Source organism: Crinia signifera, chromosome 6 (assembly GCF_055691185.1).
Source record: "Crinia signifera chromosome 6, ASM5569118v1, whole genome shotgun sequence".
In the NCBI taxonomy this organism is placed as follows: domain Eukaryota; kingdom Metazoa; phylum Chordata; class Amphibia; order Anura; family Myobatrachidae; genus Crinia; species Crinia signifera.
The window spans coordinates 56,080,108-56,104,047 of record NC_139222.1 but is presented as its reverse complement, the minus strand read 5'-3'; the positions used below and the strand labels follow the sequence as shown (position 1 = coordinate 56,104,047).

General features: G+C 39.7%; 41 non-coding genes and 11 pseudogenes across 41 annotated transcripts; all 52 read right to left on the bottom strand.

Annotated features, from left to right (window-relative positions):
* Positions 1-8: 8 nt before the first annotated feature.
* Positions 9-127, bottom strand: LOC146010939 (5S ribosomal RNA; annotated as a pseudogene).
* A 345-nt stretch (positions 128-472) lies between these two features.
* LOC146017639 (5S ribosomal RNA) lies at positions 473-591 on the bottom strand. Its single transcript, XR_014450505.1, has one exon. It is a non-coding gene; the product is annotated as a 5S ribosomal RNA (ribosomal RNA).
* Positions 592-936: 345 nt separating this feature from the next.
* On the bottom strand, positions 937-1,055 carry LOC146010784 (5S ribosomal RNA; annotated as a pseudogene).
* A 344-nt stretch (positions 1,056-1,399) lies between these two features.
* LOC146011119 (5S ribosomal RNA) lies at positions 1,400-1,518 on the bottom strand (annotated as a pseudogene).
* A 346-nt stretch (positions 1,519-1,864) lies between these two features.
* Positions 1,865-1,983, bottom strand: LOC146011919 (5S ribosomal RNA). Its single transcript, XR_014445099.1, has one exon. It is a non-coding gene; the product is annotated as a 5S ribosomal RNA (ribosomal RNA).
* Positions 1,984-2,328: 345 nt separating this feature from the next.
* On the bottom strand, positions 2,329-2,447 carry LOC146011918 (5S ribosomal RNA). The gene has a single exon (XR_014445098.1). It is a non-coding gene; the product is annotated as a 5S ribosomal RNA (ribosomal RNA).
* A 345-nt stretch (positions 2,448-2,792) lies between these two features.
* On the bottom strand, positions 2,793-2,911 carry LOC146014670 (5S ribosomal RNA). Its single transcript, XR_014447617.1, has one exon. It is a non-coding gene; the product is annotated as a 5S ribosomal RNA (ribosomal RNA).
* Positions 2,912-3,256: 345 nt separating this feature from the next.
* LOC146011315 (5S ribosomal RNA) lies at positions 3,257-3,375 on the bottom strand (annotated as a pseudogene).
* Positions 3,376-3,721: 346 nt separating this feature from the next.
* Positions 3,722-3,840, bottom strand: LOC146011917 (5S ribosomal RNA). Its single transcript, XR_014445097.1, has one exon. It is a non-coding gene; the product is annotated as a 5S ribosomal RNA (ribosomal RNA).
* A 345-nt stretch (positions 3,841-4,185) lies between these two features.
* Positions 4,186-4,305, bottom strand: LOC146016980 (5S ribosomal RNA). Its single transcript, XR_014449857.1, has one exon. It is a non-coding gene; the product is annotated as a 5S ribosomal RNA (ribosomal RNA).
* Positions 4,306-4,650: 345 nt separating this feature from the next.
* On the bottom strand, positions 4,651-4,769 carry LOC146014350 (5S ribosomal RNA). Its single transcript, XR_014447297.1, has one exon. It is a non-coding gene; the product is annotated as a 5S ribosomal RNA (ribosomal RNA).
* Positions 4,770-5,114: 345 nt separating this feature from the next.
* On the bottom strand, positions 5,115-5,233 carry LOC146010818 (5S ribosomal RNA; annotated as a pseudogene).
* A 345-nt stretch (positions 5,234-5,578) lies between these two features.
* LOC146014644 (5S ribosomal RNA) lies at positions 5,579-5,697 on the bottom strand. Its single transcript, XR_014447591.1, has one exon. It is a non-coding gene; the product is annotated as a 5S ribosomal RNA (ribosomal RNA).
* A 346-nt stretch (positions 5,698-6,043) lies between these two features.
* Positions 6,044-6,162, bottom strand: LOC146016044 (5S ribosomal RNA). Its single transcript, XR_014448947.1, has one exon. It is a non-coding gene; the product is annotated as a 5S ribosomal RNA (ribosomal RNA).
* Positions 6,163-6,507: 345 nt separating this feature from the next.
* Positions 6,508-6,626, bottom strand: LOC146014360 (5S ribosomal RNA). Its single transcript, XR_014447309.1, has one exon. It is a non-coding gene; the product is annotated as a 5S ribosomal RNA (ribosomal RNA).
* A 345-nt stretch (positions 6,627-6,971) lies between these two features.
* LOC146015036 (5S ribosomal RNA) lies at positions 6,972-7,090 on the bottom strand. The gene has a single exon (XR_014447970.1). It is a non-coding gene; the product is annotated as a 5S ribosomal RNA (ribosomal RNA).
* Positions 7,091-7,435: 345 nt separating this feature from the next.
* Positions 7,436-7,554, bottom strand: LOC146015764 (5S ribosomal RNA). The gene has a single exon (XR_014448675.1). It is a non-coding gene; the product is annotated as a 5S ribosomal RNA (ribosomal RNA).
* A 346-nt stretch (positions 7,555-7,900) lies between these two features.
* Positions 7,901-8,019, bottom strand: LOC146015155 (5S ribosomal RNA). The gene has a single exon (XR_014448084.1). It is a non-coding gene; the product is annotated as a 5S ribosomal RNA (ribosomal RNA).
* A 345-nt stretch (positions 8,020-8,364) lies between these two features.
* On the bottom strand, positions 8,365-8,473 carry LOC146011595 (5S ribosomal RNA; annotated as a pseudogene).
* A 346-nt stretch (positions 8,474-8,819) lies between these two features.
* Positions 8,820-8,938, bottom strand: LOC146017378 (5S ribosomal RNA). The gene has a single exon (XR_014450253.1). It is a non-coding gene; the product is annotated as a 5S ribosomal RNA (ribosomal RNA).
* Positions 8,939-9,283: 345 nt separating this feature from the next.
* Positions 9,284-9,402, bottom strand: LOC146015566 (5S ribosomal RNA). Its single transcript, XR_014448484.1, has one exon. It is a non-coding gene; the product is annotated as a 5S ribosomal RNA (ribosomal RNA).
* A 345-nt stretch (positions 9,403-9,747) lies between these two features.
* Positions 9,748-9,866, bottom strand: LOC146017130 (5S ribosomal RNA). Its single transcript, XR_014450004.1, has one exon. It is a non-coding gene; the product is annotated as a 5S ribosomal RNA (ribosomal RNA).
* Positions 9,867-10,211: 345 nt separating this feature from the next.
* LOC146010938 (5S ribosomal RNA) lies at positions 10,212-10,330 on the bottom strand (annotated as a pseudogene).
* A 345-nt stretch (positions 10,331-10,675) lies between these two features.
* LOC146017638 (5S ribosomal RNA) lies at positions 10,676-10,794 on the bottom strand. Its single transcript, XR_014450504.1, has one exon. It is a non-coding gene; the product is annotated as a 5S ribosomal RNA (ribosomal RNA).
* A 345-nt stretch (positions 10,795-11,139) lies between these two features.
* On the bottom strand, positions 11,140-11,258 carry LOC146010783 (5S ribosomal RNA; annotated as a pseudogene).
* Positions 11,259-11,602: 344 nt separating this feature from the next.
* On the bottom strand, positions 11,603-11,721 carry LOC146011118 (5S ribosomal RNA; annotated as a pseudogene).
* A 346-nt stretch (positions 11,722-12,067) lies between these two features.
* LOC146011916 (5S ribosomal RNA) lies at positions 12,068-12,186 on the bottom strand. The gene has a single exon (XR_014445096.1). It is a non-coding gene; the product is annotated as a 5S ribosomal RNA (ribosomal RNA).
* A 345-nt stretch (positions 12,187-12,531) lies between these two features.
* LOC146011915 (5S ribosomal RNA) lies at positions 12,532-12,650 on the bottom strand. The gene has a single exon (XR_014445095.1). It is a non-coding gene; the product is annotated as a 5S ribosomal RNA (ribosomal RNA).
* Positions 12,651-12,995: 345 nt separating this feature from the next.
* On the bottom strand, positions 12,996-13,114 carry LOC146014669 (5S ribosomal RNA). The gene has a single exon (XR_014447616.1). It is a non-coding gene; the product is annotated as a 5S ribosomal RNA (ribosomal RNA).
* A 345-nt stretch (positions 13,115-13,459) lies between these two features.
* On the bottom strand, positions 13,460-13,578 carry LOC146011314 (5S ribosomal RNA; annotated as a pseudogene).
* Positions 13,579-13,924: 346 nt separating this feature from the next.
* Positions 13,925-14,043, bottom strand: LOC146011914 (5S ribosomal RNA). The gene has a single exon (XR_014445094.1). It is a non-coding gene; the product is annotated as a 5S ribosomal RNA (ribosomal RNA).
* Positions 14,044-14,388: 345 nt separating this feature from the next.
* On the bottom strand, positions 14,389-14,508 carry LOC146016979 (5S ribosomal RNA). Its single transcript, XR_014449856.1, has one exon. It is a non-coding gene; the product is annotated as a 5S ribosomal RNA (ribosomal RNA).
* A 345-nt stretch (positions 14,509-14,853) lies between these two features.
* LOC146014349 (5S ribosomal RNA) lies at positions 14,854-14,972 on the bottom strand. Its single transcript, XR_014447296.1, has one exon. It is a non-coding gene; the product is annotated as a 5S ribosomal RNA (ribosomal RNA).
* Positions 14,973-15,317: 345 nt separating this feature from the next.
* Positions 15,318-15,436, bottom strand: LOC146010817 (5S ribosomal RNA; annotated as a pseudogene).
* A 345-nt stretch (positions 15,437-15,781) lies between these two features.
* Positions 15,782-15,900, bottom strand: LOC146014643 (5S ribosomal RNA). The gene has a single exon (XR_014447590.1). It is a non-coding gene; the product is annotated as a 5S ribosomal RNA (ribosomal RNA).
* A 346-nt stretch (positions 15,901-16,246) lies between these two features.
* LOC146016788 (5S ribosomal RNA) lies at positions 16,247-16,365 on the bottom strand. The gene has a single exon (XR_014449666.1). It is a non-coding gene; the product is annotated as a 5S ribosomal RNA (ribosomal RNA).
* Positions 16,366-16,710: 345 nt separating this feature from the next.
* LOC146011913 (5S ribosomal RNA) lies at positions 16,711-16,829 on the bottom strand. Its single transcript, XR_014445093.1, has one exon. It is a non-coding gene; the product is annotated as a 5S ribosomal RNA (ribosomal RNA).
* A 345-nt stretch (positions 16,830-17,174) lies between these two features.
* On the bottom strand, positions 17,175-17,293 carry LOC146014642 (5S ribosomal RNA). Its single transcript, XR_014447589.1, has one exon. It is a non-coding gene; the product is annotated as a 5S ribosomal RNA (ribosomal RNA).
* Positions 17,294-17,641: 348 nt separating this feature from the next.
* Positions 17,642-17,760, bottom strand: LOC146011911 (5S ribosomal RNA). The gene has a single exon (XR_014445092.1). It is a non-coding gene; the product is annotated as a 5S ribosomal RNA (ribosomal RNA).
* Positions 17,761-18,105: 345 nt separating this feature from the next.
* Positions 18,106-18,224, bottom strand: LOC146014912 (5S ribosomal RNA). Its single transcript, XR_014447853.1, has one exon. It is a non-coding gene; the product is annotated as a 5S ribosomal RNA (ribosomal RNA).
* A 345-nt stretch (positions 18,225-18,569) lies between these two features.
* On the bottom strand, positions 18,570-18,688 carry LOC146016043 (5S ribosomal RNA). The gene has a single exon (XR_014448946.1). It is a non-coding gene; the product is annotated as a 5S ribosomal RNA (ribosomal RNA).
* Positions 18,689-19,033: 345 nt separating this feature from the next.
* LOC146011910 (5S ribosomal RNA) lies at positions 19,034-19,152 on the bottom strand. Its single transcript, XR_014445091.1, has one exon. It is a non-coding gene; the product is annotated as a 5S ribosomal RNA (ribosomal RNA).
* A 345-nt stretch (positions 19,153-19,497) lies between these two features.
* On the bottom strand, positions 19,498-19,616 carry LOC146014268 (5S ribosomal RNA). The gene has a single exon (XR_014447218.1). It is a non-coding gene; the product is annotated as a 5S ribosomal RNA (ribosomal RNA).
* Positions 19,617-19,968: 352 nt separating this feature from the next.
* On the bottom strand, positions 19,969-20,087 carry LOC146015959 (5S ribosomal RNA). Its single transcript, XR_014448866.1, has one exon. It is a non-coding gene; the product is annotated as a 5S ribosomal RNA (ribosomal RNA).
* A 345-nt stretch (positions 20,088-20,432) lies between these two features.
* On the bottom strand, positions 20,433-20,551 carry LOC146011908 (5S ribosomal RNA). The gene has a single exon (XR_014445089.1). It is a non-coding gene; the product is annotated as a 5S ribosomal RNA (ribosomal RNA).
* A 345-nt stretch (positions 20,552-20,896) lies between these two features.
* LOC146016662 (5S ribosomal RNA) lies at positions 20,897-21,015 on the bottom strand. Its single transcript, XR_014449545.1, has one exon. It is a non-coding gene; the product is annotated as a 5S ribosomal RNA (ribosomal RNA).
* A 345-nt stretch (positions 21,016-21,360) lies between these two features.
* Positions 21,361-21,479, bottom strand: LOC146011907 (5S ribosomal RNA). Its single transcript, XR_014445088.1, has one exon. It is a non-coding gene; the product is annotated as a 5S ribosomal RNA (ribosomal RNA).
* Positions 21,480-21,824: 345 nt separating this feature from the next.
* Positions 21,825-21,943, bottom strand: LOC146014267 (5S ribosomal RNA). The gene has a single exon (XR_014447217.1). It is a non-coding gene; the product is annotated as a 5S ribosomal RNA (ribosomal RNA).
* A 352-nt stretch (positions 21,944-22,295) lies between these two features.
* On the bottom strand, positions 22,296-22,414 carry LOC146017488 (5S ribosomal RNA). Its single transcript, XR_014450357.1, has one exon. It is a non-coding gene; the product is annotated as a 5S ribosomal RNA (ribosomal RNA).
* Positions 22,415-22,759: 345 nt separating this feature from the next.
* LOC146015035 (5S ribosomal RNA) lies at positions 22,760-22,878 on the bottom strand. The gene has a single exon (XR_014447969.1). It is a non-coding gene; the product is annotated as a 5S ribosomal RNA (ribosomal RNA).
* Positions 22,879-23,223: 345 nt separating this feature from the next.
* On the bottom strand, positions 23,224-23,342 carry LOC146014266 (5S ribosomal RNA). The gene has a single exon (XR_014447216.1). It is a non-coding gene; the product is annotated as a 5S ribosomal RNA (ribosomal RNA).
* Positions 23,343-23,694: 352 nt separating this feature from the next.
* LOC146017487 (5S ribosomal RNA) lies at positions 23,695-23,813 on the bottom strand. Its single transcript, XR_014450356.1, has one exon. It is a non-coding gene; the product is annotated as a 5S ribosomal RNA (ribosomal RNA).
* Positions 23,814-23,940: the final 127 nt, after the last annotated feature.

Here is a 23,940-nt window from a genome sequence, read left to right as displayed (position 1 = left end):
TGTGAAAAAACCTACAGCACCTGGTGTTCCCATGTGGTCTCCCACCCAAGTACTAACAAGGCCCAACACTGCTTAGCTTCCAAGATCAGACGAGATTGGGCCTATCCAATGTGCTATGGCTGTAGGTGAGATACAGGCACTTTTTTGCCCTCTTCTACTTCTATCACCAGGTAAGCTAATAAAAAAGTTTCCTAACTGTATTGGCTTACTGAAAAAAATCATGTGTTGGTAATGTAAAAAGACCTACAGGACATGATATTAGCAGGGAGTCTTAAATTAAACTACTAAAGAGGCCCAACACTGTTTAGCTGCCAAAAGCAGTTGGAATTGGGCCTAAACAGTGTGGTAAGTCTTTAGGTGATGGCTATTGTGTCTGTTTGACCTCTTCCAAATGTCTGTACTGGCAATAAAAATAAAAAGTTTCCAATTTAAATAGCTAGAGAATAAAAACAATTTGCCTGTAATGTGAAAAAACCTACAGCATCTGGTGTTCCCATGTGGTCTCCCACCCAAGTACTAACCAGGCCCAACACTGCTTAGCTTCCAAGATCAGACGAGATTGGGCCTATCCAATGTGGTATGGCTGTAGTTGAGATACAGGCACTTTTTTGCCCTCTTCTACTTCTATCACCAGGTAAGCTAATACAAAAGTTTCCTAACTGTATTGGCTTACTGAAAAAAATCATGTGTTGGTAATGTAAAAAGACCTACAGGACATGATATTAGCAGGGGGTATTAAATTAAACTACAAAAGAGGCTCAACACTGTTTAGCTGCCAAAAGCAGTTGGAATTGAGCCTAAACAGTGTGGTAAGTCTATAGGTGATGGCTATTGTGTCTGTTTGACCTCTTCCAAATGTCTGTGCTGGCAATAAAAAGAAAAAGTTTCCAATATAAATAGCTAGAGAATAAAAACAATTTGCCTGTAATGTGAAAAAACCTACAGCACCTGGTGTTCCCATGTGGTCTCCCACCCAATTACTAACCAGGCCCAACACTGCTTAGCTTCCAAGAACAGACGAGATTGGGCCTATGCAATGTGGTATGGCTGTAGGTGAAATACAAGCACTTTTTGCCCTCTTCTACTTCTATCACCAGGTAAGCTAATAAAAAATTTTCCTAACTGTATTGGCTTACTGAAAAAAATCATGTGTTGGTAATGTAAAAAGACCTACAGGACATGATATTAGCAGGGGGTCTTAAATTAAACTACAAAAGAGGCTCAACACTGTTTAGCTGCCAAAAGCAGTTGGAATTGAGCCCAAACAGTGTGGTAAGTCTTTAGGTGATGGCTATTGTGTCTGTTTGACCTCTTCCAAATGTCTGTGCTGGCAATAAAAAGAAAAAGTTTCCAATATAAATAGCTAGAGAATAAAAACAATTTGCCTGTAATGTGAAAAAACCTACAGCACCTGGTGTTCCCATGTGGTCTCCCACCCAATTACTAACCAGGCCCAACACTGCTTAGCTTCCAAGAACAGACGAGATTGGGCCTATCCAATGTGGTATGGCTGTATGTGAAATACAGGCACTTTTTTGCCCTCTTCTACTTCTATCACCAGGTAAGCTAATAAAAAAGTTTCCTAACTGTATTGGCTTACTGAAAAAAATCATGTGTTGGTAATGTAAAAAGACCTACAGGACATGATATTAGCAGGGGGTCTTAAATTAAACTACTAAAGAGGCTCAACACTGTTTAGCTGCCAAAAGCAGTTGGAATTGGGCCTAAACAGTGTGGTAAGTCTTTATGTGATGGCTATTGTGTCTGTTTGACCTCTTCCAAATGTCTGTACTGGCAATAAAAAGAAAAAAGTTTCCAATTTAAATAGCTAGAGAATAAAAACAATTTGCCTGTAATGTGAAAAAACCTACAGCACCTGGTGTTCCCATGTGGTCTCCCACCCAAGTACTAACCAGGCCCAACACTGCTTAGCTTCCAAGATCAGACGAGATTGGGCCTATCCAATGTGGTATGGCTGTAGGTGAGATACAGGCACTTTTTTGCCCTCTTCTACTTCTATCACCAGGTAAGCTAATAAAAAAGTTTCCTAACTGTATTGGCTTACTGAAAAAAATCATGTGTTGGTAATGTAAAAAGACCTACAGGACATGATATTAGCAGGGGGTCTTAAATTAAACTACTAAAGAGGCTCAACACTGTTTAGCTGCCAAAAGCAGTTGGAATTGGGCCTAAACAGTGTGGTAAGTCTTTAGGTGATGGCTATTGTGTCTGTTTGACCTCTTCCAAATGTCTGTGCTGGCAATAAAAAGAAAAAGTTTCCAATTTAAATAGCTAGAGAATAAAAACAATTTGCCAGTAATGTGAAAAAACCTACAGCACCTGGTGTTCCCATGTGGTCTCCCACCCAAGTACTAACCAGGCCCAACACTGCTTAGCTTCCAAGATCAGACGAGATTGGGCCTATCCAATGTGGTATGGCTGTAGGTGAGTTAAATCCACTTTTTTGCCCTCTTCTACTTCTATTACCAGGTAAGCTAATACAAAAGTTTCCTAACTGTATTGGCTTACTGAAAAAAATCATGTGTTGGTAATGTAAAAAGACCTACAGGACATGATATTAGCAGGGGGTCTTAAATTAAACTACAAAAGAGGCTCAACACTGTTTAGCTGCCAAAAGCAGTTGGAATTGAGCCTAAACAGTGTGGTAAGTCTTTAGGTGATGGCTATTGTGTCTGTTTGACCTCTTCCAAATGTCTGTGCTGGCAATAAAATGAAAAAGTTTCCAATATAAATAGCTAGAGAATAAAAACAATTTGCCAGTAATGTGAAAAAACCTACAGCACCTGGTGTTCCCATGTGGTCTCCCACCCAAGTACTAACCAGGCCCAACACTGCTTAGCTTCCAAGATCAGACGAGATTGAGCCTATCCAATGTGGTATGGCTGTAGGTGAGTTAAAGCCACTTTTTTGCCCTCTTCTACTTCTATCACCAGGTAAGCTAATACAAAAGTTTCCTAACTGTATTGGCTTACTGAAAAAAATCATGTGTTGGTTATGTAAAAAGACCTACAGGACATGATATTAGCAGGGCGTCTTAAATTAAACTACTAAAGAGGCTCAACACTGTTTAGCTGCCAAAAGCAGTTGGAATTGGGCCTAAACAGTGTGGTAAGTCTTTAGGTGATGGCTATTGTGTCTGTTTGACCTCTTCCAAATGTCTGTACTGGCAATAAAAAGAAAAAGTTTCCAATTTAAATAGCTAGAGAATAAAAACAATTTGCCTGTAATGTGAAAAAACCTACAGCACCTGGCGTTCCCATGTGGTCTCCCACCCAATTACTAACCAGGCCCAATACTGCTTAGCTTCCAAGAACAGACGAGATTGGGCCTATCCAATGTGGTATGGCTGTAGGTGAAATACAGGCACTTTTTTGCCCTCTTCTACTTCTATCACCAGGTAAGCTAATAAAAAAGTTTCCTAACTGTATTGGCTTACTGAAAAAAATCATGTGTTGGTAATGTAAAAAGACCTACAGGACATGATATTAGCAGGGGGTCTTAAATTAAACTACTAAAGAGGCTCAACACTGTTTAGCTGCCAAAAGCAGTTGGAATTGGGCCTAAACAGTGTGGTAAGTCTTTATGTGATGGCTATTGTGTCTGTTTGACCTCTTCCAAATGTCTGTACTGGCAATAAAAAGAAAAAAGTTTCCAATTTAAATAGCTAGAGAATAAAAACAATTTGCCTGTAATGTGAAAAAACCTACAGCACCTGGTGTTCCCATGTGGTCTCCCACCCAAGTACTAACCAGGCCCAACACTGCTTAGCTTCCAAGATCAGACGAGATTGGGCCTATCCAATGTGGTATGGCTGTAGGTGAGATACAGGCACTTTTTTGCCCTCTTCTACTTCTATCACCAGGTAAGCTAATAAAAAAGTTTCCTAACTGTATTGGCTTACTGAAAAAAATCATGTGTTGGTAATGTAAAAAGACCTACAGGACATGATATTAGCAGGGGGTCTTAAATTAAACTACTAAAGAGGCTCAACACTGTTTAGCTGCCAAAAGCAGTTGGAATTGGGCCTAAACAGTGTGGTAAGTCTTTAGGTGATGGCTATTGTGTCTGTTTGACCTCTTCCAAATGTCTGTGCTGGCAATAAAAAGAAAAAGTTTCCAATTTAAATAGCTAGAGAATAAAAACAATTTGCCAGTAATGTGAAAAAACCTACAGCACCTGGTGTTCCCATGTGGTCTCCCACCCAAGTACTAACCAGGCCCAACACTGCTTAGCTTCCAAGAATCAGACGAGATTGGGCCTATCCAATGTGGTATGGCTGTAGGTGAGTTAAATCCACTTTTTTGCCCTCTTCTACTTCTATTACCAGGTAAGCTAATACAAAAGTTTCCTAACTGTATTGGCTTACTGAAAAAAATCATGTGTTGGTAATGTAAAAAGACCTACAGGACATGATATTAGCAGGGGGTCTTAAATTAAACTACAAAAGAGGCTCAACACTGTTTAGCTGCCAAAAGCAGTTGGAATTGAGCCTAAACATTGTGGTAAGTCTTTAGGTGATGGCTATTGTGTCTGTTTGACCTCTTCCAAATGTCTGTGCTGGCAATAAAATGAAAAAGTTTCCAATATAAATAGCTAGAGAATAAAAACAATGTGCCAGTAATGTGAAAAAACCTACAGCACCTGGTGTTCCCATGTGGTCTCCCACCCAAGTACTAACCTGGCCCAACACTGCTTAGCTTCCAAGATCAGACGAGATTGAGCCTATCCAATGTGGTATGGCTGTAGGTGAGTTAAATTCACTTTTTTGCCCTCTTCTACTTCTGTCACCAGGTAAGCTAATACAAAAGTTTCCTAACTGTATTGGCTTACTGAAAAAAATCATGTGTTGGTAATGTAAAAAGACCTACAGGACATGATATTAGCAGGGGGTCTTAAATTAAACTACTAAAGAGGCTCAACACTGTTTAGCTGCCAAAAGCAGTTGGAATTGGGCCTAAACAGTGTGGTAAGTCTTTAGGTGATGGCTATTGTGTCTGTTTGACCTCTTCCAAATGTCTGTGCTGGCAATAAAAAGAAAAAGTTTCCAATTTAAATAGCTAGAGAATAAAAACAATTTGCCAGTAATGTGAAAAAACCTACAGCACCTGGTGTTCCCATGTGGTCTCACACCCAAGTACTAACCAGGCCCAACACTGCTTAGCTTCCAAGATCACACGAGATTGGGCCTATCCAATGTGGTATGGCTATAGGTGAGTTAAAAGCACTTTTTTGCCCTCTTCTACTTCTATCACCAGGTAAGCTAATAAAAAAGTTTCCTAACTGTATTGGCTTACTGAAAAAAATCATGTGTTGGTAATGTAAAAAGACCTACAGGACATGATATTAGCAGGGGGTCTTAAATTAAACTACAAAAGAGGCTCAACAATGTTTAGCTGCCAAAAGCAGTTGGAATTGAGCCTAAACAGTGTGGTAAGTCTTTAGGTGATGGCTATTGTGTCTGTTTGACCTCTTCCAAATGTCTGTGCTGGCAATAAAAAGAAAAAGTTTCCAATTTAAATAGCTAGAGAATAAAAACAATTTGCCAGTAATGTGAAAAAACCTACAGCACCTGGTGTTCCCAGGTGGTCTCCCACCCAAGTACTAACCAGGCCCAACACTGCTTAGCTTCCAAGATCAGACGAAATTGGGCCTATCCAATGTGGTATGGCTGTAGGTGAGATACAGGCACTTTTTTGCCCTCTTCTACTTCTATCACCAGGTAAGCTAATAAAAAAGTTTCCTAACTGTATTGGCTTACTTAAAAAAAATCATGTGTTGGTAATGTAAAAAGACCTACAGGACATGATATTAGCAGGGGGTCTTAAATTAAACTACTAAACAGGCTCAACACTGTTTAGCTGCCAAAAGCAGTTGGAATTGGGCCTAAACAGTGTGGTAAGTCTTTAGGTGATGGCTATTGTGTCTGTTTGACCTCTTCCAAATGTCTGTACTGGCAATAAAAAGAAAAAGTTTCCAATTTAAATAGCTAGAGAATAAAAACAATTTGCCAGAAATGTGAAAAAACCTACAGCACCTGGTGTTCCCATGTGGTCTCCCACCCAAGTACTAACCAGGCCCAACACTGCTTAGCTTCCAAGATCAGACGAGATTGGGCCTATCCAATTTGGTATGGCTGTAGGTGAGATACAGGCACTTTTTTGCCCTCTTCTACTTCTATCACCAGGTAAGCTAATAAAAAAGTTTCCTAACTGTATTGGCTTACTGAAAAAAATCATGTGTTGGTAATGTAAAAAGACCTACAGGACATGATATTAGCAGGGGGTCTTAAATTAAACTACTAAAGAGGCTCAACACTGTTTAGCTGCCAAAAGCAGTTGGAATTGGGCCTAAACAGTGTGGTAAGTCTTTAGGTGATGGCTATTGTGTCTGTTTGACCTCTTCCAAATGTCTGTACTGGCAATAAAAAGAAAAAGTTTCCAATTTAAATAGCTAGAGAATAAAAACAATTTGCCAGTAATGTGAAAAAACCTACAGCACCTGGTGTTCCCATGTGGTCTCCCACCCAAGTACTAACCAGGCCCAACACTGCTTAGCTTCCAAGATCAGACGAGATTGGGCCTATCCAATGTGGTATGGCTGTAAGTGAGATACAGGCACTTTTTTGCCCTCTTCTACTTCTATCACCAGGTAAGCTAATAAAAAAGTTTCCTAACTGTATTGGCTTACTGAAAAAAATCATGTGTTGGTAATGTAAAAAGACCTACAGGACATGATATTAGCAGGGGTTCTTAAATTAAACTACTAAAGAGGCTCAACACTGTTTAGCTGCCAAAAGCAGTTGGAATTGGGCCTAAACAGTGTGGTAAGTCTTTAGGTGATGGCTATTGTGCCTGTTTGACCTCTTCCAAATGTCTGTACTGGCAATAAAAAGAAAAAGTTTCCAATTTAAATAGCTAGAGAATAAAAACAATTTGCCAGTAATGTGAAAAAACCTACAGCACCTGGTGTTCCCATGTGGTCTCCCACCCAAGTACTAACCAGGCCCAACACTGCTTAGCTTCCAAGATCACACGAGATTGGGCCTATCCAATGTGGTATGGCTGTAGGTGAGTTAAAAGCACTTTTTTGCCCTCTTCTATTTCTATCACCAGGTAAGCTAATACAAAAGTTTCCTAACTGTATTGGCTTACTGAAAAAAATCATGTGTTGGTAATGTAAAAAGACCTACAGGACATGATATTAGCAGGGGGTCTTAAATTAAACTACAAAAGAGGCTCAACAATGTTTAGCTGCCAAAAGCAGTTGGAATTGAGCCTAAACAGTGTGGTAAGTCTTTAGGTGATGGCTATTGTGTCTGTTTGACCTCTTCCAAATGTCTTTGCTGGCAATAAAAAGAAAAAGTTTCCAATTTAAATAGCTAGAGAATAAAAACAATTTGCCAGTAATGTGAAAAAACCTACAGCACCTGGTGTTCCCAGGTGGTCTCCCACCCAAGTACTAACCAGGCCCAACACTGCTTAGCTTCCAAGATCAGAAGAAATTGGGCCTATCCAATGTGGTATGGCTGTAGGTGAGATACAGGCACTTTTTTGCCCTCTTCTACTTCTATCACCAGGTAAGCTAATAAAAAAGTTTCCTAACTGTATTGGCTTACTTAAAAAAAATCATGTGTTGGTAATGTAAAAAGACCTACAGGACATGATATTAGCAGGGGGTCTTAAATTAAACTACTAAACAGGCTCAACACTGTTTAGCTGCCAAAAGCAGTTGGAATTGGGCCTAAACAGTGTGGTAAGTCTTTAGGTGATGGCTATTGTGTCTGTTTGACCTCTTCCAAATGTCTGTACTGGCAATAAAAAGAAAAAGTTTCCAATTTAAATAGCTAGAGAATAAAAACAATTTGCCTGTAATGTGAAAAAACCTACAGCACCTGGTGTTCCCATGTGGTCTCCCACCCAAGTACTAACCAGGCCCAACACTGCTTAGCTTCCAAGATCAGACGAGATTGGGCCCATCCAATGTGGTATGGCTGTGGGTGAGATACAGGCACTTTTTTGCCCTCTTCTACTTCTATCACAAGGTAAGCTAATAAAAAAGTTTCCTAACTGTATTGGCTTACTGAAAAAAATAATGTGTTGGTAATGTAAAAAGACCTACAGGACATGATATTAGCAGGGGGTCTTAAATTAAACTACTAAAGAGGCTCAACACTGTTTAGCTGCCAAAAGCAGTTGGAATTGGGCCTAAACAGTGTGGTAAGTCTTTAGGTGATGGCTATTGTGTCTGTTTGACCTCTTCCAAATGTCTGTACTGGCAATAAAAAGAAAAAGTTTCCAATTTAAATAGCTAGAGAATAAAAACAATTTGCCAGTAATGTGAAAAAACCTACAGCACCTGGTGTTCCCATGTGGTCTCCCACCCAAGTACTAACCAGGACCAACACTGCTTAGCTTCCAAGATCAGGCCTATCCAATGTGGTATGGCTGTAGGTGAGTTAAAAGCACTTGTTTGCCCTCTTCTACTTCTATCACCAGGTAAGCTAATACAAAAGTTTTCTAACTGTATTGTCTTACTGAAAAAAATCATGTGTTGGTAATGTAAAAAGACCTACAGGACATGATATTAGCAGGGGGGTCTTAAATTAAACTACAAAAGAGGCTCAACACTGTTTAGCTGAAAAAAGCAGTTGGAATTGAGCCTAAACAGTGTGGTAAGTCTTTAGGTGATGGCTATTGTGTCTGTTTGACCTCTTCCAAATGTCTGTGCTGGCAATAAAAAGAAAAAGTTTCCAATTTAAATAGCTAGAGAATAAAAACAATTTGCCTGTAATGTGAAAAAACCTACAGCACCTGGTGTTCCCATGTGGTCTCCCACCCAAGTACTAACTAGACCCAACACTGCTTAGCTTCCAAGATCAGACGAGATTGGGCCTATCCAATGTGGTATGGCTGTAGGTGAGATACAGGCACTTTTTTGCCCTCTTCTACTTCTATCACAAGGTAAGCTAATAAAAAAGTTTCCTAACTGTATTGGCTTACTGAAAAAAATCATGTGTTGGTAATGTAAAAAGACCTACAGGACATGATATTAGCAGGGGGTCTTAAATTAAACTACAAAACAGGCTCAACACTGTTTAGCTGCCAAAAGCAGTTGGAATTGGGCCTAAACAGTGTGGTAAGTCTTTAGGTGATGGCTATTATGTCTGTTTGACCTCTTCCAAATGTCTGTATTGGCAATAAAAAGAAAAAGTTTCCAATTTAAATAGCTAGAGAATAAAAACAATTTGCCAGTAATGTGAAAAAACCTACAGCACCTGGTGTTCCCATGTGGTCTCCCACCCAAGTACTAACCAGGCCCAACACTGCTCAACTTCCAAGATCAGACGAGATTGGGCCTATCCAATGTGGTATGGCTGTAGGTGAGATACAGGCACTTTTTTGCCCTCTTCTACTTCTATTACCAGGTAAGCTAATACAAAAGTTTCCTAACTGTATTGGCTTACTGAAAAAAATCATGTGTTGGTAATGTAAAAAGACCTACAGGACATGATATTAGCAGGGGGTCTTAAATTAAACTACAAAAGAGGCTCAACAATGTTTAGCTGCCAAAAGCAGTTGGAATTGAGCCTAAACAGTGTGGTAGGTCTTTAGGTGATGGCTATTGTGTCTGTTTGACCTCTTCCAAATGTCTGTATTGGCAATAAAAAGAAAAAGTTTCCAATTTAAATAGCTAGAGAATAAAAACAATTTGCCAGTAATGTGAAAAAACCTACAGCACCTGGTGTTCCCATGTGGTCTCCCACCCAAGTACTAACCAGGCCCAACACTGCTTAACTTCCAAGATCAGACGAGATTGGGCCTATCCAATGTGGTATGGCTGTAGGTGAGTTAAAAGCACTTTTTTGCCCTCTTCTATTTCTATCACCAGGTAAGCTAATACAAAAGTTTCCTAACTGTATTGGCTTACTGAAAAAAATCATGTGTTGGTAATGTAAAAAGACCTACAGGACATGATATTAGCAGGGGGTCTTAAATTAAACTACTAAACAGGCTCAACACTGTTTAGCTGCCAAAAGCAGTTGGAATTGGGCCTAAACAGTGTGGTAAGTCTTTAGGTGATGGCTATTGTGTCTGTTTGACCTCTTCCAAATGTCTGTACTGGCAATAAAAAGAAAAAGTTTCCAATTTAAATAGATAGAGAATAAAAACAATTTGCCTGTAATGTGAAAAAACCTACAGCACCTGGTGTTCCCATGTGGTCTCCCACCCAAGTACTAACAAGGCCCAACACTGCTTAGCTTCCAAGATCAGACGAGATTGGGCCTATCCAATGTGCTATGGCTGTAGGTGAGATACAGGCACTTTTTTGCCCTCTTCTACTTCTATCACCAGGTAAGCTAATAAAAAAGTTTCCTAACTGTATTGGCTTACTGAAAAAAATCATGTGTTGGTAATGTAAAAAGACCTACAGGACATGATATTAGCAGGGAGTCTTAAATTAAACTACTAAAGAGGCCCAACACTGTTTAGCTGCCAAAAGCAGTTGGAATTGGGCCTAAACAGTGTGGTAAGTCTTTAGGTGATGGCTATTGTGTCTGTTTGACCTCTTCCAAATGTCTGTACTGGCAATAAAAATAAAAAGTTTCCGATTTAAATAGCTAGAGAATAAAAACAATTTGCCTGTAATGTGAAAAAACCTACAGCATCTGGTGTTCCCATGTGGTCTCCCACCCAAGTACTAACCAGGCCCAACACTGCTTAGCTTCCAAGATCAGACGAGATTGGGCCTATCCAATGTGGTATGGCTGTAGTTGAGATACAGGCACTTTTTTGCCCTCTTCTACTTCTATCACCAGGTAAGCTAATACAAAAGTTTCCTAACTGTATTGGCTTACTGAAAAAAATCATGTGTTGGTAATGTAAAAAGACCTACAGGACATGATATTAGCAGGGGGTATTAAATTAAACTACAAAAGAGGCTCAACACTGTTTAGCTGCCAAAAGCAGTTGGAATTGAGCCTAAACAGTGTGGTAAGTCTATAGGTGATGGCTATTGTGTCTGTTTGACCTCTTCCAAATGTCTGTGCTGGCAATAAAAAGAAAAAGTTTCCAATATAAATAGCTAGAGAATAAAAACAATTTGCCTGTAATGTGAAAAAACCTACAGCACCTGGTGTTCCCATGTGGTCTCCCACCCAATTACTAACCAGGCCCAACACTGCTTAGCTTCCAAGAACAGACGAGATTGGGCCTATGCAATGTGGTATGGCTGTAGGTGAAATACAAGCACTTTTTGCCCTCTTCTACTTCTATCACCAGGTAAGCTAATAAAAAATTTTCCTAACTGTATTGGCTTACTGAAAAAAATCATGTGTTGGTAATGTAAAAAGACCTACAGGACATGATATTAGCAGGGGGTCTTAAATTAAACTACAAAAGAGGCTCAACACTGTTTAGCTGCCAAAAGCAGTTGGAATTGAGCCCAAACAGTGTGGTAAGTCTTTAGGTGATGGCTATTGTGTCTGTTTGACCTCTTCCAAATGTCTGTGCTGGCAATAAAAAGAAAAAGTTTCCAATATAAATAGCTAGAGAATAAAAACAATTTGCCTGTAATGTGAAAAAACCTACAGCACCTGGTGTTCCCATGTGGTCTCCCACCCAATTACTAACCAGGCCCAACACTGCTTAGCTTCCAAGAACAGACGAGATTGGGCCTATCCAATGTGGTATGGCTGTATGTGAAATACAGGCACTTTTTTGCCCTCTTCTACTTCTATCACCAGGTAAGCTAATAAAAAAGTTTCCTAACTGTATTGGCTTACTGAAAAAAATCATGTGTTGGTAATGTAAAAAGACCTACAGGACATGATATTAGCAGGGGGTCTTAAATTAAACTACTAAAGAGGCTCAACACTGTTTAGCTGCCAAAAGCAGTTGGAATTGGGCCTAAACAGTGTGGTAAGTCTTTATGTGATGGCTATTGTGTCTGTTTGACCTCTTCCAAATGTCTGTACTGGCAATAAAAAGAAAAAAGTTTCCAATTTAAATAGCTAGAGAATAAAAACAATTTGCCTGTAATGTGAAAAAACCTACAGCACCTGGTGTTCCCATGTGGTCTCCCACCCAAGTACTAACCAGGCCCAACACTGCTTAGCTTCCAAGATCAGACGAGATTGGGCCTATCCAATGTGGTATGGCTGTAGGTGAGATACAGGCACTTTTTTGCCCTCTTCTACTTCTATCACCAGGTAAGCTAATAAAAAAGTTTCCTAACTGTATTGGCTTACTGAAAAAAATCATGTGTTGGTAATGTAAAAAGACCTACAGGACATGATATTAGCAGGGGGTCTTAAATTAAACTACTAAAGAGGCTCAACACTGTTTAGCTGCCAAAAGCAGTTGGAATTGGGCCTAAACAGTGTGGTAAGTCTTTAGGTGATGGCTATTGTGTCTGTTTGACCTCTTCCAAATGTCTGTGCTGGCAATAAAAAGAAAAAGTTTCCAATTTAAATAGCTAGAGAATAAAAACAATTTGCCAGTAATGTGAAAAAACCTACAGCACCTGGTGTTCCCATGTGGTCTCCCACCCAAGTACTAACCAGGCCCAACACTGCTTAGCTTCCAAGATCAGACGAGATTGGGCCTATCCAATGTGGTATGGCTGTAGGTGAGTTAAATCCACTTTTTTGCCCTCTTCTACTTCTATTACCAGGTAAGCTAATACAAAAGTTTCCTAACTGTATTGGCTTACTGAAAAAAATCATGTGTTGGTAATGTAAAAAGACCTACAGGACATGATATTAGCAGGGGGTCTTAAATTAAACTACAAAAGAGGCTCAACACTGTTTAGCTGCCAAAAGCAGTTGGAATTGAGCCTAAACAGTGTGGTAAGTCTTTAGGTGATGGCTATTGTGTCTGTTTGACCTCTTCCAAATGTCTGTGCTGGCAATAAAATGAAAAAGTTTCCTAAATAAATAGCTAGAGAATAAAAACAATTTGCCAGTAATGTGAAAAAACCTACAGCACCTGGTGTTCCCATGTGGTCTCCCACCCAAGTACTAACCAGGCCCAACACTGCTTAGCTTCCAAGATCAGACGAGATTGAGCCTATCCAATGTGGTATGGCTGTAGGTGAGTTAAAGCCACTTTTTTGCCCTCTTCTACTTCTATCACCAGGTAAGCTAATACAAAAGTTTCCTAACTGTATTGGCTTACTGAAAAAAATCATGTGTTGGTTATGTAAAAAGACCTACAGGACATGATATTAGCAGGGCGTCTTAAATTAAACTACTAAAGAGGCTCAACACTGTTTAGCTGCCAAAAGCAGTTGGAATTGGGCCTAAACAGTGTGGTAAGTCTTTAGGTGATGGCTATTGTGTCTGTTTGACCTCTTCCAAATGTCTGTACTGGCAATAAAAAGAAAAAGTTTCCAATTTAAATAGCTAGAGAATAAAAACAATTTGCCTGTAATGTGAAAAAACCTACAGCACCTGGCGTTCCCATGTGGTCTCCCACCCAATTACTAACCAGGCCCAATACTGCTTAGCTTCCAAGAACAGACGAGATTGGGCCTATCCAATGTGGTATGGCTGTAGGTGAAATACAGGCACTTTTTTGCCCTCTTCTACTTCTATCACCAGGTAAGCTAATAAAAAAGTTTCCTAACTGTATTGGCTTACTGAAAAAAATCATGTGTTGGTAATGTAAAAAGACCTACAGGACATGATATTAGCAGGGGGTCTTAAATTAAACTACTAAAGAGGCTCAACACTGTTTAGCTGCCAAAAGCAGTTGGAATTGGGCCTAAACAGTGTGGTAAGTCTTTATGTGATGGCTATTGTGTCTGTTTGACCTCTTCCAAATGTCTGTACTGGCAATAAAAAGAAAAAAGTTTCCAATTTAAATAGCTAGAGAATAAAAACAATTTGCCTGTAATGTGAAAAAACCTACAGCACCTGGTGTTCCCATGTGGTCTCCCACCCAAGTACTAACCAGGCCCAACACTGCTTAGCTTCCAAGATCAGACGAGATTGGGCCTATCCAATGTGGTATGGCTGTAGGTGAGATACAGGCACTTTTTTGCCCTCTTCTACTTCTATCACCAGGTAAGCTAATAAAAAAGTTTCCTAACTGTATTGGCTTACTGAAAAAAATCATGTGTTGGTAATGTAAAAAGACCTACAGGACATGATATTAGCAGGGGGTCTTAAATTAAACTACTAAAGAGGCTCAACACTGTTTAGCTGCCAAAAGCAGTTGGAATTGGGCCTAAACAGTGTGGTAAGTCTTTAGGTGATGGCTATTGTGTCTGTTTGACCTCTTCCAAATGTCTGTGCTGGCAATAAAAAGAAAAAGTTTCCAATTTAAATAGCTAGAGAATAAAAACAATTTGCCAGTAATGTGAAAAAACCTACAGCACCTGGTGTTCCCATGTGGTCTCCCACCCAAGTACTAACCAGGCCCAACACTGCTTAGCTTCCAAGAATCAGACGAGATTGGGCCTATCCAATGTGGTATGGCTGTAGGTGAGTTAAATCCACTTTTTTGCCCTCTTCTACTTCTATTACCAGGTAAGCTAATACAAAAGTTTCCTAACTGTATTGGCTTACTGAAAAAAATCATGTGTTGGTAATGTAAAAAGACCTACAGGACATGATATTAGCAGGGGGTCTTAAATTAAACTACAAAAGAGGCTCAACACTGTTTAGCTGCCAAAAGCAGTTGGAATTGAGCCTAAACATTGTGGTAAGTCTTTAGGTGATGGCTATTGTGTCTGTTTGACCTCTTCCAAATGTCTGTGCTGGCAATAAAATGAAAAAGTTTCCAATATAAATAGCTAGAGAATAAAAACAATGTGCCAGTAATGTGAAAAAACCTACAGCACCTGGTGTTCCCATGTGGTCTCCCACCCAAGTACTAACCTGGCCCAACACTGCTTAGCTTCCAAGATCAGACGAGATTGAGCCTATCCAATGTGGTATGGCTGTAGGTGAGTTAAATTCACTTTTTTGCCCTCTTCTACTTCTATCACCAGGTAAGCTAATACAAAAGTTTCCTAACTGTATTGGCTTACTGAAAAAAATCATGTGTTGGTAATGTAAAAAGACCTACAGGACATGATATTAGCAGGGGGTCTTAAATTAAACTACTAAAGAGGCTCAACACTGTTTAGCTGCCAAAAGCAGTTGGAATTGGGCCTAAACAGTGTGGTAAGTCTTTAGGTGATGGCTATTGTGTCTGTTTGACCTCTTCCAAATGTCTGTGCTGGCAATAAAAAGAAAAAGTTTCCAATTTAAATAGCTAGAGAATAAAAACAATTTGCCAGTAATGTGAAAAAACCTACAGCACCTGGTGTTCCCATGTGGTCTCACACCCAAGTACTAACCAGGCCCAACACTGCTTAGCTTCCAAGATCACACGAGATTGGGCCTATCCAATGTGGTATGGCTATAGGTGAGTTAAAAGCACTTTTTTGCCCTCTTCTACTTCTATCACCAGGTAAGCTAATAAAAAAGTTTCCTAACTGTATTGGCTTACTGAAAAAAATCATGTGTTGGTAATGTAAAAAGACCTACAGGACATGATATTAGCAGGGGGTCTTAAATTAAACTACAAAAGAGGCTCAACAATGTTTAGCTGCCAAAAGCAGTTGGAATTGAGCCTAAACAGTGTGGTAAGTCTTTAGGTGATGGCTATTGTGTCTGTTTGACCTCTTCCAAATGTCTGTGCTGGCAATAAAAAGAAAAAGTTTCCAATTTAAATAGCTAGAGAATAAAAACAATTTGCCAGTAATGTGAAAAAACCTACAGCACCTGGTGTTCCCAGGTGGTCTCCCACCCAAGTACTAACCAGGCCCAACACTGCTTAGCTTCCAAGATCAGACGAAATTGGGCCTATCCAATGTGGTATGGCTGTAGGTGAGATACAGGCACTTTTTTGCCCTCTTCTACTTCTATCACCAGGTAAGCTAATAAAAAAGTTTCCTAACTGTATTGGCTTACTTAAAAAAAATCATGTGTTGGTAATGTAAAAAGACCTACAGGACATGATATTAGCAGGGGGTCTTAAATTAAACTACTAAACAGGCTCAACACTGTTTAGCTGCCAAAAGCAGTTGGAATTGGGCCTAAACAGTGTGGTAAGTCTTTAGGTGATGGCTATTGTGTCTGTTTGACCTCTTCCAAATGTCTGTACTGGCAATAAAAAGAAAAAGTTTCCAATTTAAATAGCTAGAGAATAAAAACAATTTGCCAGAAATGTGAAAAAACCTACAGCACCTGGTGTTCCCATGTGGTCTCCCACCCAAGTACTAACCAGGCCCAACACTGCTTAGCTTCCAAGATCAGACGAGATTGGGCCTATCCAATTTGGTATGGCTGTAGATGAGATACAGGCACTTTTTTGCCCTCTTCTACTTCTATCACCAGGTAAGCTAATAAAAAAGTTTCCTAACTGTATTGGCTTACTGAAAAAAATCATGTGTTGGTAATGTAAAAAGACCTACAGGACATGATATTAGCAGGGGGTCTTAAATTAAACTACTAAAGAGGCTCAACACTGTTTAGCTGCCAAAAGCAGTTGGAATTGGGCCTAAACAGTGTGGTAAGTCTTTAGGTGATGGCTATTGTGTCTGTTTGACCTCTTCCAAATGTCTGTACTGGCAATAAAAAGAAAAAGTTTCCAATTTAAATAGCTAGAGAATAAAAACAATTTGCCAGTAATGTGAAAAAACCTACAGCACCTGGTGTTCCCATGTGGTCTCCCACCCAAGTACTAACCAGGCCCAACACTGCTTAGCTTCCAAGATCAGACGAGATTGGGCCTATCCAATGTGGTATGGCTGTAGGTGAGATACAGGCACTTTTTTGCCCTCTTCTACTTCTATCACCAGGTAAGCTAATAAAAAAGTTTCCTAACTGTATTGGCTTACTGAAAAAAATCATATGTTGGTAATGTAAAAAGACCTACAGGACATGATATTAGCAGGGGGTCTTAAATTAAACTACTAAAGAGGCTCAACACTGTTTAGCTGCCAAAAGCAGTTGGAATTGGGCCTAAACAGTGTGGTAAGTCTTTAGGTGATGGCTATTGTGTCTGTTTGACCTCTTCCAAATGTCTGTACTGGCAATAAAAAGAAAAAGTTTCCAATTTAAATAGCTAGAGAATAAAAACAATTTGCCAGTAATGTGAAAAAACCTACAGCACCTGGTGTTCCCAGGTGGTCTCCCACCCAAGTACTAACCAGGCCCAACACTGCTTAGCTTCCAAGATCAGACGAAATTGGGCCTATCCAATGTGGTATGGCTGTAGGTGAGATACAGGCACTTTTTTGCCCTCTTCTACTTATATCACCAGGTAAGCTAATAAAAAAGTTTCCTAACTGTATTGGCTTACTTAAAAAAAATCATGTGTTGGTAATGTAAAAAGACCTACAGGACATGATATTAGCAGGGGGTCTTAAATTAAACTACTAAACAGACTCAACACTGTTTAGCTGCCAAAAGCAGTTGGAATTGGGCCTAAACAGTGTGGTAAGTCTTTAGGTGATGGCTATTGTGTCTGTTTGACCTCTTCCAAATGTCTGTACTGGCAATGAAAAAAGAAAAAGTTTCCAATTTAAATAGCTAGAGAATAAAAACAATTTGCCAGTAATGTGAAAAAACCTACAGCACCTGGTGTTCCCATGTGGTCTCCCACCCAAGTACTAACCAGGCCCAACACTGCTTAGCTTCCAAGATCAGACGAGATTGGGCCTATCCAATGTGGTATGGCTGTAGGTGAGATACAGGCACTTTTTTGCCCTCTTCTACTTCTATCACCAGGTAAGCTAATACAAAAGTTTCCTAACTGTATTGGCTTACTGAAAAAAATCATGTGTTGGTAATGTAAAAAGACCTACAGGACATGATATTAGCAGGGGGTCTTAAATTAAACTACTAAAGAGGCTCAACACTGTTTAGCTGCCAAAAGCAGTTGGAATTGGGCCTAAACAGTGTGGTAAGTCTTTAGGTAATGGCTAGTGTGTCTGTTTGACCTCTTACAAATGTCTGTGCTGGCAATAAAAAGAAATAGTTTCCAATTTAAATAGCTAGAGAATAAAAACAATTTGCCAGAAATGTGAAAAAACCTACAGCACCTGGTGTTCCCAGGTGGTCTCCCACCCAAGTACTAACCAGGCCCAACACTGCTTAGCTTCCAAGATCAGACGAGATTGGGCCTATACAATATGGTATGGCTGTAGGTGAGATACAGGCACTTTTTTGCCCTCTTCTACTTCTATCACCAGGTAAGCTAATAAAAAAGTTTCCTAACTGTATTGGCTTACTGAAAAAAATCATGTGTTGGTAATGTAAAAAGACCTACAGGACATGATATTAGCAGGGGGTCTTAAATTAAACTACTAAAGAGGCTCAACACTGTTTAGCTGCCAAAAGCAGTTGGAATTGGGCCTAAACAGTGTGGTAAGTCTTTAGGTAATGGCTATTGTGTCTGTTTGACCTCTTCCAAATGTCTGTGCTGGCAATAAAAAGAAAAAGTTTCCAATTTAAATAGCTAGAGAATAAAAACAATTTGCCTGTAATGTGAAAAAACCTACAGCACCTGGTGTTCCCATGTGGTCTCCCACCCAAGTACTAACCAGGCCCAACACTGCTTAGCTTCCAAGATCAGACGAGATTGGGCCTATCCAATTTGGTATGGCTGTAGGTGAGATACATGCACTTTTTTGCCCTCTTCTACTTCTATCACCAGGTAAGCTAATAAAAAAGGTTCCTAACTGTATTGGCTTACTGAAAAAAATCATGTGTTGGTAATGTAAAAAGACCTACAGGACATGATATTAGCAGGGGGTCTTAAATTAAACTACTAAAGAGGCTCAACACTGTTTAGCTGCCAAAAGCAGTTGGAATTGGGCCTAAACAGTGTGGTAAGTCTTTAGGTGATGGCTATTGTGTCTGTTTGACCTCTTCCAAATGTCTGTACTGGCAATAAAAAGAAAAAGTTTCCAATTTAAATAGCTAGAGAATAAAAACAATTTGCCAGTAATGTGAAAAAACCTACAGCACCTGGTGTTCCCATGTGGTCTCCCACCCAAGTACTAACCAGGCCCAACACTGCTTAGCTTCCAAGATCAGACGAGATTGGGCCTATCCAATGTGGTATGGCTGTAGGTGAGATACAGGCACTTTTTTGCCCTCTTCTACTTCTATCACCAGGTAAGCTAATACAAAAGTTTCCTAACTGTATTGGCTTACTGAAAAAAATCATGTGTTGGTAATGTAAAAAGACCAACAGGACATGATATTAGCAGGGGGTCTTAAATTAAACTACAAAAGAGGCTCAACACTGTTAAGCTGCCAAAAGCAGTTGGAATTGAGCCTAAACAGTGTGGTAAGTCTTTAGGTGATGGCTAGTGTGTCTGTTTGACCTCTTACAAATGTCTGTGCTGGCAATAAAAAGAAATAGTTTCCAATATAAATAGCTAGAGAATAAAAACAATTTGCCAGTAATGTGAAAAAACCTACAGCACCTGGTGTTCCCAGGTGGTCTCCCAGCCAAGTACTAACCAGGCCCAACACTGCTTAGCTTCCAAGATCAGACGAGATTGGGCCTATACAATGTGGTATGGCTGTAGGTGAGATACAGGCACTTTTTTGCCCTCTTCTACTTCTATCACCAGGTAAGCTAATAAAAAAGTTTCCTAACTGTATTGGCTTACTGAAAAAAAATCATGTGTTGGTAATGTAAAAAGACCTACAGGACATGATATTAGCAGGGGGTCTTAAATTAAACTACTAAAGAGGCTCAACACTGTTTAGCTGCCAAAAGCAGTTGGAATTGGGCCTAAACAGTGTGGTAAGTCTTTAGGTGATGGCTATTGTGTCTGTTTGACCTCTTCCAAATGTCTGTGCTGGCAATAAAAAGAAAAAGAAAAAGTTTCCAATTTAAATAGCTAAAGAATAAAAACAATTTGCCAGTAATGTGAAAAAACCTACAGCACCTGGTGTTCCCATGTGGTCTCCCACCCAAGTACTAACCAGGCCCAACACTGCTTAGCTACCAAGATCAGACGAGATTGAGCCTATCCAATGTGGTATGGCTGTAGGTGAGTTAAATTCACTTTTTTGCCCTCTTCTACTTCTATCACCAGGTAAGCTAATACAAAAGTTTCCTAACTGTATTGGCTTACTGAAAAAAATCATGTGTTGGTAATGTAAAAAGACCTACAGGACATGATATTAGCAGGGCGTCTTAAATTAAACTACTAAAGAGGCTCAACACTGTTTAGCTGCCAAAAGCAGTTGGAATTGGGCCTAAACAGTGTGGTAAGTCTTTAGGTGATGGCTATTGTGTCTGTTTGACCTCTTCCAAATGTCTGTACTGGCAATAAAAAGAAAAAGTTTCCAATTTAAATAGCTAGAGAATAAAAACAATTTGCCTGTAATGTGAAAAAACCTACAGCACCTGGTGTTCCCATGTGGTCTCCCACCCAAGTACTAACCAGGCCCAACACTGCTTAGCTTCCAAGATCAGACGAGATTGGGCCTATCCAATGTGGTATGGCTGTAGGTGAGTTAAAAGCACTTTTTTGCCCTCTTCTACTTCTATCACCAGGTAAGCTAATACAAAAGTTTCCTAACTGTATTGGCTTACTGAAAAAAATCATGTGTTGGTAATGTAAAAAGACCTACAGGACATGATATTAGCAGGGGGTCTTAAATTAAACTACAAAAGAGGCTCAACAATGTTTAGCTGCCAAAAGCAGTTGGAATTGAGCCTAAACAGTGTGGTAAGTCTTTAGGTGATGGCTATTGTGTCTGTTTGACCTCTTCCAAATGTCTGTGCTGGCAATAAAAAGAAAAAGTTTCCAATTTAAATAGCTAGAGAATAAAAACAATTTGCCAGTAATGTGAAAAAACCTACAGCACCTGGTGTTCCCAGGTGGTCTCCCACCCAAGTACTAACCAGACCCAACACTGCTTAGCTTCCAAGATCAGACGAAATTGGGCCTATCCAATGTGGTATGGCTGTAGGTGAGATACAGGCACTTTTTGCCCTCTTCTACTTCTATCACCAGGTAAGCTAATAAAAAAGTTTCCTAACTGTATTGGCTTACTTAAAAAAAATCATGTGTTGGTAATGTAAAAAGACCTACAGGACATGATATTAGCAGGGGGTCTTAAATTAAACTACTAAACAGGCTCAACACTGTTTAGCTGCCAAAAGCAGTTGGAATTGGGCCTAAACAGTGTGGTAAGTCTTTAGGTGATGGCTATTGTGTCTGTTTGACCTCTTCCAAATGTCTGTACTGGCAATAAAAAGAAAAAGTTTCCAATTTAAATAGCTAGAGAATAAAAACAATTTGCCAGTAATGTGAAAAAACCTACAGCACCTGGTGTTCCCATGTGGTCTCCCACCCAAGTACTAACCAGGCCCAACACTGCTTAGCTTCCAAGATCAGACGAGATTGGGCCTATCCAATGTGGTATGGCTGTAGGTGAGATAGAGGCACTTTTTTGCCCTCTTCTACTTCTATCACCAGGTAAGCTAATACAAAAGTTTCCTAACTGTATTGGCTTACTGAAAAAAATCATGTGTTGGTAATGTAAAAAGACCTACAGGACATGATATTAGCAGGGGGTCTTAAATTAAACTACAAAAGAGGCTCAACACTGTTTAGCTGCCAAAAGCAGTTGGAATTGAGCCTAAACAGTGTGGTAAGTCTTTAGGTGATGGCTAGTGTGTCTGTTTGACCTCTTACAAATGTCTGTGCTGGCAATAAAAAGAAATAGTTTCCAATATAAATAGCTAGAGAATAAAAACAATTTGCCAGTAATGTGAAAAAACCTACAGCACCTGGTGTTCCCAGGTGGTCTCCCAGCCAAGTACTAACCAGGCCCAACACTGCTTAGCTTCCAAGATCAGACGAGATTGGGCCTATACAATGTGGTATGGCTGTAGGTGAGATACAGGCACTTTTTTGCCCTCTTCTACTTCTATCACCAGGTAAGCTAATAAAAAAGTTTCCTAACTGTATTGGCTTACTGAAAAAAAATCATGTGTTGGTAATGTAAAAAGACCTACAGGACATGATATTAGCAGGGGGTCTTAAATTAAACTACTAAAGAGGCTCAACACTGTTTAGCTGCCAAAAGCAGTTGGAATTGGGCCTAAACAGTGTGGTAAGTCTTTAGGTGATGGCTATTGTGTCTGTTTGACCTCTTCCAAATGTCTGTGCTGGCAATAAAAAGAAAAAGAAAAAGTTTCCAATTTAAATAGCTAAAGAATAAAAACAATTTGCCAGTAATGTGAAAAAACCTACAGCACCTGGTGTTCCCATGTGGTCTCCCACCCAAGTACTAACCAGGCCCAACACTGCTTAGCTTCCAAGATCAGACGAGATTGAGCCTATCCAATGTGGTATGAATGTAGGTGAGTTAAATTCACTTTTTTGCCCTCTTCTACTTCTATCACCAGGTAAGCTAATACAAAAGTTTCCTAACTGTATTGGCTTACTGAAAAAAATCATGTGTTGGTAATGTAAAAAGACCTACAGGACATGATATTAGCAGGGCGTCTTAAATTAAACTACTAAAGAGGCTCAACACTGTTTAGCTGCCAAAAGCAGTTGGAATTGGGCCTAAACAGTGTGGTAAGTCTTTAGGTGATGGCTATTGTGTCTGTTTGACCTCTTCCAAATGTCTGTACTGGCAATAAAAAGAAAAAGTTTCCAATTTAAATAGCTAGAGAATAAAAACAATTTGCCTGTAATGTGAAAAAACCTACAGCACCTGGTGTTCCCATGTGGTCTCCCACCCAAGTACTAACCAGGCCCAACACTGCTTAGCTTCCAAGATCACACGAGATTGGGCCTATCCAATGTGGTATGGCTGTAGGTGAGTTAAAAGCACTTTTTTGCCCTCTTCTACTTCTATCACCAGGTAAGCTAATACAAAAGTTTCCTAACTGTATTGGCTTACTGAAAAAAATCATGTGTTGGTAATGTAAAAAGACCTACAGGACATGATATTAGCAGGGGGTCTTAAATTAAACTACAAAAGAGGCTCAACACTGTTTAGCTGCCAAAAGCAGTTGGAATTGAGCCTAAACAGTGTGGTAAGTCTTTAGGTGATGGCTAGTGTGTCTGTTTGACCTCTTACAAATGTCTGTGCTGGCAATAAAAAGAAATAGTTTCCAATATAAATAGCTAGAGAATAAAAACAATTTGCCAGTAATGTGAAAAAACCTACAGCACCTGGTGTTCCCAGGTGGTCTCCCAGCCAAGTACTAACCAGGCCCAACACTGCTTAGCTTCCAAGATCAGACGAGATTGGGCCTATACAATGTGGTATGGCTGTAGGTGAGATACAGGCACTTTTTTGCCCTCTTCTACTTCTATCACCAGGTAAGCTAATAAAAAAGTTTCCTAACTGTATTGGCTTACTGAAAAAAAATCATGTGTTGGTAATGTAAAAAGACCTACAGGACATGATATTAGCAGGGGGTCTTAAATTAAACTACTAAAGAGGCTCAACACTGTTTAGCTGCCAAAAGCAGTTGGAATTGGGCCTAAACAGTGTGGTAAGTCTTTAGGTGATGGCTATTGTGTCTGTTTGACCTCTTCCAAATGTCTGTGCTGGCAATAAAAAGAAAAAGAAAAAGTTTCCAATTTAAATAGCTAAAGAATAAAAACAATTTGCCAGTAATGTGAAAAAACCTACAGCACCTGGTGTTCCCATGTGGTCTCCCACCCAAGTACTAACCAGGCCCAACACTGCTTAGCTTCCAAGATCAGACGAGATTGAGCCTATCCAATGTGGTATGAATGTAGGTGAGTTAAATTCACTTTTTTGCCCTCTTCTACTTCTATCACCAGGTAAGCTAATACAAAAGTTTCCTAACTGTATTGGCTTACTGAAAAAAATCATGTGTTGGTAATGTAAAAAGACCTACAGGACAT